This window comes from Salvelinus sp. IW2-2015, linkage group LG1, assembly GCF_002910315.2.
Source record: "Salvelinus sp. IW2-2015 linkage group LG1, ASM291031v2, whole genome shotgun sequence".
Taxonomy (NCBI): domain Eukaryota; kingdom Metazoa; phylum Chordata; class Actinopteri; order Salmoniformes; family Salmonidae; genus Salvelinus; species Salvelinus sp. IW2-2015.
This window is the reverse complement of record NC_036838.1, coordinates 9,353,660-9,365,673: the sequence shown is the minus strand read 5'-3', so window position 1 is coordinate 9,365,673 and position 12,014 is coordinate 9,353,660. Positions and strand designations below refer to the sequence as shown.

At 40.5% G+C, this 12,014-nt stretch overlaps 1 protein-coding gene across 1 annotated transcript in view; it reads right to left on the bottom strand.

Annotated features, from left to right (window-relative positions):
• The window catches only part of LOC111960652 (MAP/microtubule affinity-regulating kinase 1), a 98,479-nt gene that overhangs the window by 73,915 nt on the left and 12,550 nt on the right, over window positions 1–12,014 (bottom strand). The gene's annotated exons all lie outside the window — the stretch shown is intronic.

Below are 12,014 nucleotides of genomic sequence, written 5' to 3'. Positions count from 1 at the left end.
TAAATATCGAGGGCCTTATTCTGGTGTCAGAATGATCGATGCTTGGCATCCGTTTGACAAATAATCTTGCTCGTTTGTCCATAACAAAACCAGTGGGCCCATTCGCTATAGCTTATAATGCAACATTTTAGTGACAAAACTATCAGTACAGTTGAAAACGCGATGGAAACCCATTTAACTTATATTTTTCATTCGGTACATGGGAATTTTACCGAACCATTTTTTATGTGAACTACATCATTATGCACAGCCTTTAATCCTCAACAAGTCAATTTGATGGAAACATGCACATTGTTTTATGCAGATTTTAAGAGTATTCGCATTAAAATGTGTCGCCAGTTGGATGCATCACATTGAAAGTCACGTTCTTTTCCACACAGATCATACACAATTGCGTGATGCTCTTCCCTGAACTTACCAAATCCTCCGATACATTTCAATTCACTTCAAACCATACTTCAGATTGACTTTTTATTTTATAGTATTTCAGACTGAATTTTAAGACTGTCATAAGCCCAAATAAAAAGTAAAACACTGGCTGTTGATTCTAACACCTTTTTCACAGGGCGAGGTGGCAATCATTTTCTGATATCAAAATTGGGTTGTGGGCCAAAAGAAATAGAGTTACTCGATCTCAACTTGTTGACCTTGTACTTCTAACCTGGATATGTGATCTGACTGTTTACTTTGAAACCCTGTCAGCTGTACCCACGGCATGCGTCGCAAGAATTGAGGTGTCAGCGTCTACTTCCGAGGCGGCCCATGTGTGATGCCTTAACTTCCTTGACATTATCGTACAAAACTATTTTGCAACCACAGAAATTAGTGACCCATGTGTTCGTTAGTGATACATACACATTTATAAATGTCTATGAACTACTATCAATCATTGTAGTAGTTCGACAAACATATAGTTCTATCCAGTGTGTATACTGCACATCTAATTTGCTTCCAAAAGTCAGAATTTCTTCCCACAACCATCTTCCCAATAGCAAATAAATGGAGTTTCTAGATTTATTTTCCCTCAAAGACATTGCTACTGGGCACAACCCTCTCAACACACAGCTCCTGTTACAGATGAATTCAGATGATGTGCCTCTGGTCTTGACATTTTGATGGACTGATGCCACTGAAATGTGAAGCCATTTTCAGCTTGATTGAATGTCACTGTACACATAAGCAGTGGGATCGTAGTATGCTGATATACTGCACAATCAAATGATGAAATAGTAATGAGATGAACTACACAACGCTATGCCAATGGCTTCATGACAACGTAACAGGGAAGCAGTGTCAGGGATTAACCCTGTAGCAATTGGGAAAGTACATTTAAGCTGCCGAGAAGCGCAGATAGTTGTCGCGACCATACTTCTCCTTGCACCACACTGAATTCACGTTCATCCACTGTAGTTCTAGCACTTTGTAACACTGCCATTCACCTTTTATTTTAGTTGAAGTCGGAAAGACAAAATTCCGATCCTGACTGAATTCTATGTCTAACAGAGAGCCAGACATATTCTCCATATCATTTCAACACTATAAGCTCAGAGCTACCATCTAGAACAGACTTTAGTTAGCGTGATTAGCTACATTTCTTGTTCACGACTCTTAGAACACAGATGTTCAAGTAAAAAAAATGTTTTGTTGTAAACAGCTGTACAATAAAACACCAATTCGCCTAGACGTTTCTGTACCCAGGCTGCCAATGCTAGGGTCCAATTCATTAATGCACACCGTATCGGAAAAAAAATTCGGCCCATTTGCTTCCGTTTTTTTCCTAGCGTATACATCCCAGGACTCTCTCACTGGAGTAATTCATCACCGGTGAGTGTTTGTCCTAGGAAAACCTTGCCTAAAAGATAGGGCAGCACTGTCGTACTTGGGGACACGAGGTAAATTACAGTAATGATAGAATAAACAAGACGACCCACAACCCGCCATTGTAAACACTAACTAAACGTAATATATCTGGAGAGGAGGGGGAAAAAAGTCTGTGGCCTTGGGCCAAAACGCAGGAGTCGTCGTTAGCTGTTAGCTATTAACCGCTAGCCTTGACGCGTTCGTCGCAGCAGATGGGAAAGGGACGGTGGTGGGCAGACGTCGTGGATCATTTAGCGACTGCCGACTGAAGGGAGTGGCGTAAAAATCAGATTTATGGGGTGTTGTCCAGGAGTGTCTACTTCAGAAGTGGAGTGATGAATTGCGTATTATAGGTAATTCCTTAAAATCATAAAAACAGGTGGGGCTGCACAACTAACACAAGTGGCAGCAGCGTATAGAGATGAAGCGCAGTTATTGTTTTTAAATTCTCCATCCTTTGGCAGAGGCCTTGTGCAGTTGTGGTCTACTTTGTGAGCAATATCAACACACTACTAGTCACCTCCATATGTGGTCTACCAAAAGAGAGGGACAGTTGAGGGACAGTGGCATCTCCCTTCAATAAAAACAGAAAGCATATCATTATACAAACAGACTGATATAGTCAACAAAATAGGTGAAGTTGGGAAATGCTTAACACTATGGCAAAGTATTATAATCCACAATGACAGCATTTTAATATATATTGGTAATATAACAACTGACCAGAACGTCGAGGATTCGCAAACCACACTTCTACTGGTTTCATTACTGTATTATTATAACACCTCTATTTAGTCTAATTAATCCGATGTTTGATGGACGGTTTTCAAAAGCAGCCCATTACACAGCACCAGTGCCCATTGTTGTTTTAACCAATTCTTTCCATCCAGATAATTCATGATGCCTACCTTCTGAATGGGGGTTAGGGGCAGGGTGTTTGCCCTTGCTTTTAGCCGTTCGCCACTTATTTCTGCTCAACTTGCTCGCTCGTTCACGCTCGCATGGCTCGCTAAGCCCTAGCAACAGAACATTGTGTTTGGTAACACACGTCTTTCTGAATTCTCCTTCCTCGTCTGCCACTGGGTCTGGTCACTAAAGGCAAAATGAAGCTCTCAGGTCCTACTACCTTCACTCCTGAGCCGGTATTCATAAAGCATCTAAAGAGTGGGAATGGACTACAGGAAAAGGAGGGCCAAACAGGCCCCCAACATCGACGGGGCTGTAGTGGAGTGGGTCGAGAGTCGGTGTCCACATCACCAACAAACTATCATGGTCCAAACACAACAAGACAGTCGTGAAGAAGGCACAACAACACCTTTCCCCTCCTCAGGAGACTGAAAAGATTTGGCATGGGTCCCCAGATCCTCAAAAAGTTCTACAGCTGCACCATCAAGAGCATCCTAACCGGTTGCATCACCGCCTTGTATGGCAACTGCTCGGCATCTGACCATAAGGCGCTAAAGAGGGTAGTTGGTACGGCCCAGTACATCACTGGGGCAAAGCTTCCTGCCATCCAGGACCTCTATACCAGGCGTTCACAGAGGAAGGCCCAACATTTTTTCAAAGACTTCAGTCTCCCAAGTCAAAGACAGTTCTCTCTGCTACCATACGGCAAAAGGTACCAGAGCACCAAATGTAGGTCCAAAAGGCTCCTTAAGAGCATCTACCCAACAGCCATAAGACTGCTGAACAATTAATCAAATGGCCACCCAGACTATTTACATTGACCAATAAGGAGAGTGATGGAGTGCTGCATCAGATGACCTGGCCTCCATAATCACCTGACCTCAACCCAATTCAGATGATTTGGGATGAGTTGGACCGTAGAGTGAAGGAAACGCAGCCAACAAGTGCTCAGCATGTGGGAACTCCTTCAAGACTGTTGGAAAAGCATTCCAGGTGAAGCTGGTTAAGAGAATGCCAAGTGTGCAAAGGGGTCATCAAGGCAAAGGGTGTCTACTTTGAAGAGTCTAAAATATATTTAGATTTGTTTTACACTTATTTGGTTACTACATGATTCCATGTGTTATTTCATAGTTGTGACATCTTCACTATCATTCTACAACGTAGAAAATAATAGAAATAAAGTCGGAAGTTTACATACACCTCAGACAAATACATTCAAACTCAGTTTGTCCCTGTCTTAGGTCAGTTAGGATCACCACTTTATTTTAAGAATGTGAAATGTCAGAATAATAGTAGAGAGAATGATTTATTTCAGCTTTTATTTATTTTATACATTCCCAGTGGAATGTAAGGAAAGAAATAAAAGCTGACAGTGTCAGGTCTGAATGAATGAATGAAACAACAGCATCGGACTCACTCCAGCTGTGGACTTACTTCCCTTTCACTACCAGGGTTTGTCTCGCACAAAACACGACAGAGGCCTAGAGCACTGAGGAATTACCTCAAAATCAACAACCACTTGGTGCAGAGGCTCATCTAACGGGAACAGACTGACGGTCATTGTAAGGGCAAGAGAAGTTTATCTAAGCCACTGAGGAAGCTTTGTCAGGTCCATTGACTTTGGCGCTGCTTTTTATTCTTTTCCACCTCTTGGGGATTTCAGAATCAAAGTTTTGAAAAACTATTGTCCAGTGTGGAAAAGTGAAACTCATGAGATTCAAATAAATGTATCTGAAAAGGGACTATTTCAAGAACTCCTGTGGGAACTAATATGGTTTGACCCTCGTGACTTCCAGTAAAACGCTCATTTAAAACACTACATCTATTGACCTCTGCACTCAAGAATACATTTTGAGAAGGAATATGGTCTTGTTGAACAATATCAAAACCACACAAGGGTTGCATATCAGCTTATTGCCTGTGCTCATTTTGACAGTGATGTTAAAGTTAAGCTTCACAAAGTAGGAAATTGTAGCCCTGCAAGGACGTGAGGGAATTAATTGACCAATTCCTCCCGAGCTTTGAAAGCAGATACCTTCCCATACCTCATTTATGTCATCTAGAGCGCTGATGTCTGTAGAGGAAACTCAAATTATGGAATTTCACCAACATTCTCTTCTCCCTTGCCTTGGGAGCGTTGGTCAAATGAACCCAGGCAACTGCTCCAGCACCAACCTCAAACGTGGTCAATTTTGTACATCAACATGGTTGAGGACGTAATGCAGACATGCCACAATGGCATCCGGCTTCACGGTCCCATCGATAAGCTGTCCGACCACGCAGAATGACAGAAAACTGGGACCGGTATAGGGATAGCATCTGACTAAGAAGAACTGTTGTTGCCACTTGTATCTGGGCTAGAAGTCAACCGATTATTGGAGGACCAAAAAAAGCCATTATCGATTATATATATTTGTAATAATGACAATTACAACAATACTGAATAGACACTTATTTTAACATAATATAATACATAAATAAAATCTATTTATTCTCAAATAAATAATGAAACATGCTCAATTTGGTTTAAATAATGCAAAAACACAGTGTTGGAGAAGTAAAAGTGCAATATGTGCCATGTAAAAAAGCTAACGTTTAAGTTCCTTGCTCAGAACATGAGAACATATGAAAGCTGGTGGTTCCTTTTAAACATGAGTCTTCAATATTCCCAGTTAAGAAGTTTTAGGTTGTAGTTATTATAGGAATTATAGGACTATTTCTCTCTATACCATTTGTATGTCATATACCTTTGATTAATGGATGTTCTTATAGGAACTATAGTATTGCCAGCCTAATCTCAGGAGTTGATAGGCTTGAAGTCATAAACAGCGCTGTGCTGCAAGCATTGCGAAGAGCAGCTGGCAAATGCAGGAAAGTGCTGTTTGAATGAATGCTTACGAGCCTGCTGCTGCCTACCACCGCTCAGTTAGACCACTCTATCAAATAATAGACTTAATTATAATATTATAAACACACAGAAATACGAGCCTCGGGTTATTAATATGGTAAAATCCGGAAACTATCATTTCGAAAACAAAACGTTTATTCTTTCAGTGAAATACAGAACCATTCTGTATTTTATCGAATGGGTGGCAACCCTAAGTCTAAATATTGCTGTTACATTGCACAACCTTCAATGTTATGTCATAATTACGTAAAATTCTGGCAAATTAATTACGGTCTTTGTTAGGAAGAAACAGTTCGCAACGAGCCAGGCGGCCCAAGCGGTTGCATATACTCGGACTCGGCATGTAATGAACGCAAGACAAGTGACACAAATTCCCTAGTTAATATTGCCTGCTAACATTAATTTATTTTAACTAAATATGCAGCTTTTAAAATATATACTTGTGTATTGATTTTAAGAAAGGCATTGATGTTCATGGTTAGGTACATGGTGCAACGATTGTGCTTTTTTCGCGAATGCACTTTTGTTAACTTCTCTAGGGTAGGGGGCACTATTTTCACCTCCGGATGAAAAGCGTGCCCAAAGTAAACTGCCTGCTACTCAGGCCCAGAAGCTAGGATATGCATATAATTGGTAGATTTGGTTTCCAAAACTGTTAAAAATAATGTCTGTGAGTATAACAGAACTGCTTTGGCAGGCAAAAACCCGAGAAGCATCCATCCAGGAAGTAGGATTATTTTTATTTTTTATTTTTGTAGTTTCTATTCAATGTCATTACAGTATCCATTCACTTAGGACTCAAATTGCAGTTCTTATGCCTTCCATTAGATGCCAACAGTCTTTAGAAATTGTTTCAGGCTTGTATTCTGAAAAATGAGGGAGTAAGACCAGTCTGAATGACTGGACCCTAAAGTGTCACAGAGCTTTTTCATGCGCAATCCCGAGAGCACGCCTTTCTTGTTTACCTTTTATATTGACAACGTTATTGTCCGGTTGAAATATTATCGATTATTTAGGCTAAAAACAACCTGAGGATTGAATATAAACATCGTTTGACATGTTTCTATGAACTTTATGGATACAATTTGGATTTTTTTTGTCTGCCTGTTGTGACTGCGTTTGAGCCTGTGGATTACTGAAGCAAACACGAACAAAACGTAGGTTTTTGGATATAAAGAGACTTTATCGAACAAAACGAACATTTATTGAGTAAATTAATGTCTTCTGAGTGCAACCACATGAAGATCATCAAAGTGATTAATTTTATCTCTATTTCTGACTTGTGTAACTCTTCTACTTGGCTGGTTACTGTTTGTAATGATTTGTCTGCTGGGCGCTGTTCTCAGATAATCGCATGGTATGCTTTCGCCGTAAAGCCTTTTTGAAATCTGACACCGTGGTTGGATTCACAAGAAGTTAATCTTTCAACCTATGTATAACACTTGCATTTTTTCTGAATTTTTATAATCAGTATATCTGTTTTTGAATTTGGCGCTCTGCAATTTCACTGGATGTTGGTCAGGTGGGACACCGTCCCACGTACCCTAGAGAGGTTAAATCCTCCCCCGTTTGGCGAAGTAGGCTGTGATTCGATGATAAATTAACAGGCACCGCTTTGATTATACGCAACGCAGGACAAGCTATTTAACCTAGTAATATCGTCAACCATGTGTAGTTAACTAGTGATTATGTGAAGAGAGATTGTTTTTTATAAGTTTAATGCTAGCTAGCAAGTTACCTTGGCTCCTTGCTGCACTCACGTAACAGGTGGTCAGCCTGCCACGCAGTCTCCTCGTGGATTGCAATGTAATCGGCCATAATCGGCGTCCAAAAACGCCAATTACGATTGTTATGAAAACTTGAAATCAGCCATGCCGATTAATCGGTCAACCTCTAATCTGGGCATTCGTTATGAACCTCTTGTTTCGTTCCTCTCACAGATCAGACAGACATAGCTACCGATTTGTCTGATTCGTGGTCACAGACTTTCCAAAAGCTAGAGAGTTACTACACAAGTTGCATGTGGGCTGCATCATCTGCTGCACTTAAGGTCATCTTTTTCTGGTCTTCATTTTGGTATTATTATATCAATTAGTTTAATCCTTTATCTACTAGGGAGAGATGCAAATGCAACATTGACACTGGGAGTCAGATGCATTGAGCTGTGATGCAATTAGCTTACGACTTATGCTAATTTCCAGGCCCCTAATTAACATAAGCGTACCAAAACCAATGAGATTTATTACCTGCTGAAGTGGATAAACGTGACGGGATTCTTTACGTTTCCATCCAAGTGAGCCTCCATTGGCTGCTAGTAAGTGTACACAACACTTGTGCTTATGCAGCGCCAAAGATGATCTGTATCGACCATTGCAGGTCTCTTGCGGGCACTAGCTATAAATGTTGCCATATGTGCCACAGGGTTGCAAGGTTACTCTGCTACGCATCAAATGTGATCTAAATGGAACAGGGCCTGGAGTGGGTGCATACTGTTAATCGTAAACACATTTACAGCACACCAATGGAACCATTCCTGTTCTTGCTTCACCCTTACGAGTCAGGGCCATGGACTGATGTGTAGTTTGAGAAACTAAATGCATTAGCTGCTTCTCAAGAAATGTCTGTTTATGATTCATTCCTAGGGGACTATTATGTATAAGCTAAGCTGACCAAGGGTCATTTAATATGAAAGGAGCAGTAGAAAGTGAGCCATTCTTTGATGTCCACTGAGAGCCATGTTCTCTTCACAAAGTGGTTACGAGTCAAGGTTGTTCTGTGAGAATTCTTTCACTGTAGGCCTATATTTCAGCATTGCACCATATCTTGAAGATATTGCTATAACACTAATAATCAGTTCCTGGGAAGCAGAAGATGCTAGTAAAAGTATGCAACTGCAATTATCTGCAACGTTGAGGGCAATGCAACAAAAAAATCTGATACAAAGGAGTCCACTTAATTCAAAATAACAGCAAGCTATAGGTTAGCAAACAATTGATTAATGCCAAAGTTCATTATTGAGCTCTTATGGGGGCAGCAGGTAGCCTAGCGGGTAGGAGCGTTGGGCCAGTAACCGAAAGGTTGCTGGATCGAATCCCCGAGCTGACAAGGCAGTAAGTTATTTTCATACTATCCAGATGACCGCAGTGAAAGACACCGAGGAGCCACTTCTCTATCAGCCAACAGTGGATTCTGTTTCCTTTCCTGGAAAGCAGGTAGAAGCACCAGAGGTTCTTTCTGTGGTGTTTTCTATTAATACCACTAAAAACGCCAGCGTTTATGTGACAATGAGCGCACTGCCTGTACACAGCATTCCAGAAAGGTACATTAGCTCACCCCCACTGGCCCGCCTCTTAGAAAGCCTCACTCCTTTCTCAGACCCCTTGGCGCTTGTTATGCAATTGTTGGGCCGGTTGAAAAGCCACGCAGTAATATGGTAAGCTTCAGTGAACTCCTCTCTCTTTCCCTCGCTCAGTCTTTCACTCTCACTTTCTTTACAGAGATAGTTACTCGTTCCTTTCAGCCTGAGGGCTGTTAGTAGTAGTGCATTGCCTGCGGGCAACAATGGGCGGTCTTCTTTATGCCAATCTGATGGAAAGGGCAACATTTTCCCCCCCCAGAGGTTAATTTTCTTCTGATTTATTATCATCATTTTTTGTAGCAAGACCAAAAGGTTTCATTTATGCACAGGAAGCAACTTTATACATCCCACAAAGTGATACAAAATTATGAGCTCTTGGACTTTAAAAAACACATTTCTCAAATCTTACCAACTCTGTCCTGCTTTTGATAAATATTTGATGAGGTTATTTCCATCTCAATATATACATTTTAATATGTGGAGAGAGGCAGATATTTGGCAAATGCAGGACACACAAGTTTATCCATTACACTGATTCAATGTGGGGGGGGGTATTGAAGCCAGTCAAGCTACTTTGACCTGGCCAAGACAAGTTGCAGTTGTCAGATAATCATCGACAAACGTCCAAGAGACTTGTCACCTGCATTTAGTCACATTACTCTGATACAGGCTCTCCTAGAAGATTTAGAAACAAACAAAAAGCAAATCCCCCCCCCCCCCTCAACTTATTCCAAGCAGTCTTGAACACAGTTATAATTTTCTTAAGGAATTCCAAAATGTTTCACTACATAGAACAGTGCCCTGATTCTTTCGACAGCAATATCAAGATTCTAATTATTAGCCTACTATTACACTGAACATTCAATAATATTCAAAGACAGTGATTTGCAATTTATTTTTCGGCATTACACAATGTCTTATAAAAGGGCACTTAACTGGATTGTAATGGAAAATCGGCCCTGCCACTGCAGCTAAGAGGAAAGAGGACCCAGTTCTGTCAACTTGCATGTCTTCAAAACCCATTATCTTTCAGTGCAGTATTTTACAGTAAGTTGACAAACAAGTCGTTCTGGAATCAGACAATGAGTAAAGCACTCATTTCCCTTTTTCAATTGGCTTTCCCCTGACATAACCTGGTCATTTCAAACACAGAACTGAAATGTGATATCTGTCAAGAGTAACTACGCTTTTGATGCCTGCCTTTTCAACGTTAGCTTACCTCAATGTAGGCAACGCTTTGAAATGAACGTGTATTTTAAGGATGAAATTCTTACCCACCTTAGCCCCAATAAATGTATATGGAATGAGACACACGAACAAAGCTGTGTAGAAGAATGCACAGTTCTTCAGAACTACTGTAGCCTACTGACTTCAAAATATACCCCTCCTGACGGCATGGATCAATACCTCACAGAGAAAGGGCAGTAGCACTTTGCCTTTCCATGTGGCATGCCATGCTCAAATGTATTAACTTATTTCATTAGTCAGCCATTAAATCTAGCATGTATTGAGGCAATAAGCAGGCTAGAGACAGACAATATAATAATGGAAGTGACGTATAGATTCACAAAATAAAAAGTTAAGTCATGTGGAACTCATGGAATGGAATGTCATTCATCCAATGAGCAGTGCATAAGTCAAGGGATGCATTTGCTCCATACATTTTTTGGTAGCCCACTGATGGTTGACTGAAGAGATTTTATATCCAATTGAATGATGCCAAAAACAGCAGTCCGCAGATACTGCTGACCCAGTCTAGGTGGACCGCTACCAGTTGTAGATAGGGTTGCAAAGGGTGGACATTTTCCATGGGAAGTTAAACCCGGGAAAATCAGGGAATTTTGATTAAATTAATTTTCAAAAAGTTGAGAAGTGATCCTTTTTTGTGGGATACACATAAGGCAATTCTAGGTCTTGTGGCATATTTTGGTTAAACTATCCCCAATTCAATGGAATTGCAACCCCTTCCATCACATGTGCAGTGCACTCTTCCATCACATGTACAGCTGATTCTCAAGATCTTGCACACTAATGAGATGCTATTGAGCCCACACTACTACACTGTCTGAGCCAAGGACTACATACTTTCTGGTAAGTTTTGATTACAAACGGGGTGGGGTGAATATATTTTATATGGCACACCAATTTCTTTTGTTAACTAGTAAATAGTAGCCTACAGCAAAGTATGTTTAACCTTTTGTCAATAGGGGGAGCTGTTAGCATTATTTTTTTTTTTACATTTCCAAATTAAACTGCCTCGTACTCAATTCTTGATCGTACATATGCATATTATTGTTATTATTGGATAGAAAACAGTCTATAGTTTCTATAGGAGTTGAAATTTTTTCTGAGTGGTACAGGAACAATTCTACAGCACTTTTCATGACAGGGTTCAGATTTCAGAAATTTTTACCTTCTGATCTGGGGTCTGTTTATAAGGCCACAGTGAATGCTATGAAGAAACCGACACTGCCTACGTCTTCTCTGGGTGTCTGTACGTCATCACGTTTTCAATGAAGGGTGGGACGTTCACAGCCATTATAAATGACCAAAATGTACAGAGACCGTTCTTCTCAACGTGCGCCTCAGCGTGTGAAGGCATTCGGACTGTCTTCGTTCCAAGTCGTTTCATACCAGCAATTTTCCGGTCATGTTTTCCAGTCTTATAGTTGTTAAAAACATCATAATTGTAGTGAATTTGAACCGTTTTATATCAATTTATATCCGTTAGTGCGATTTGAGGAATTTCTTTGTTGGCGTTCTGAAAGTTTGTGGACACACGTTTTAGGGAGTCGGTCGTTGGTGCTGGACATTTCGAAGACAGAGGACATCTTCGGACCAAAAGACGTTTATAACATAGAAAGGATACATTGCCCAAGAATAATGATGGAAGATCAGCTCAAAGTAAGCAATATTTACATATGATAAACCCGTGTTTCTGTCGAAATAATTTTAAACTGCACATACAATCGCCAATTTTGT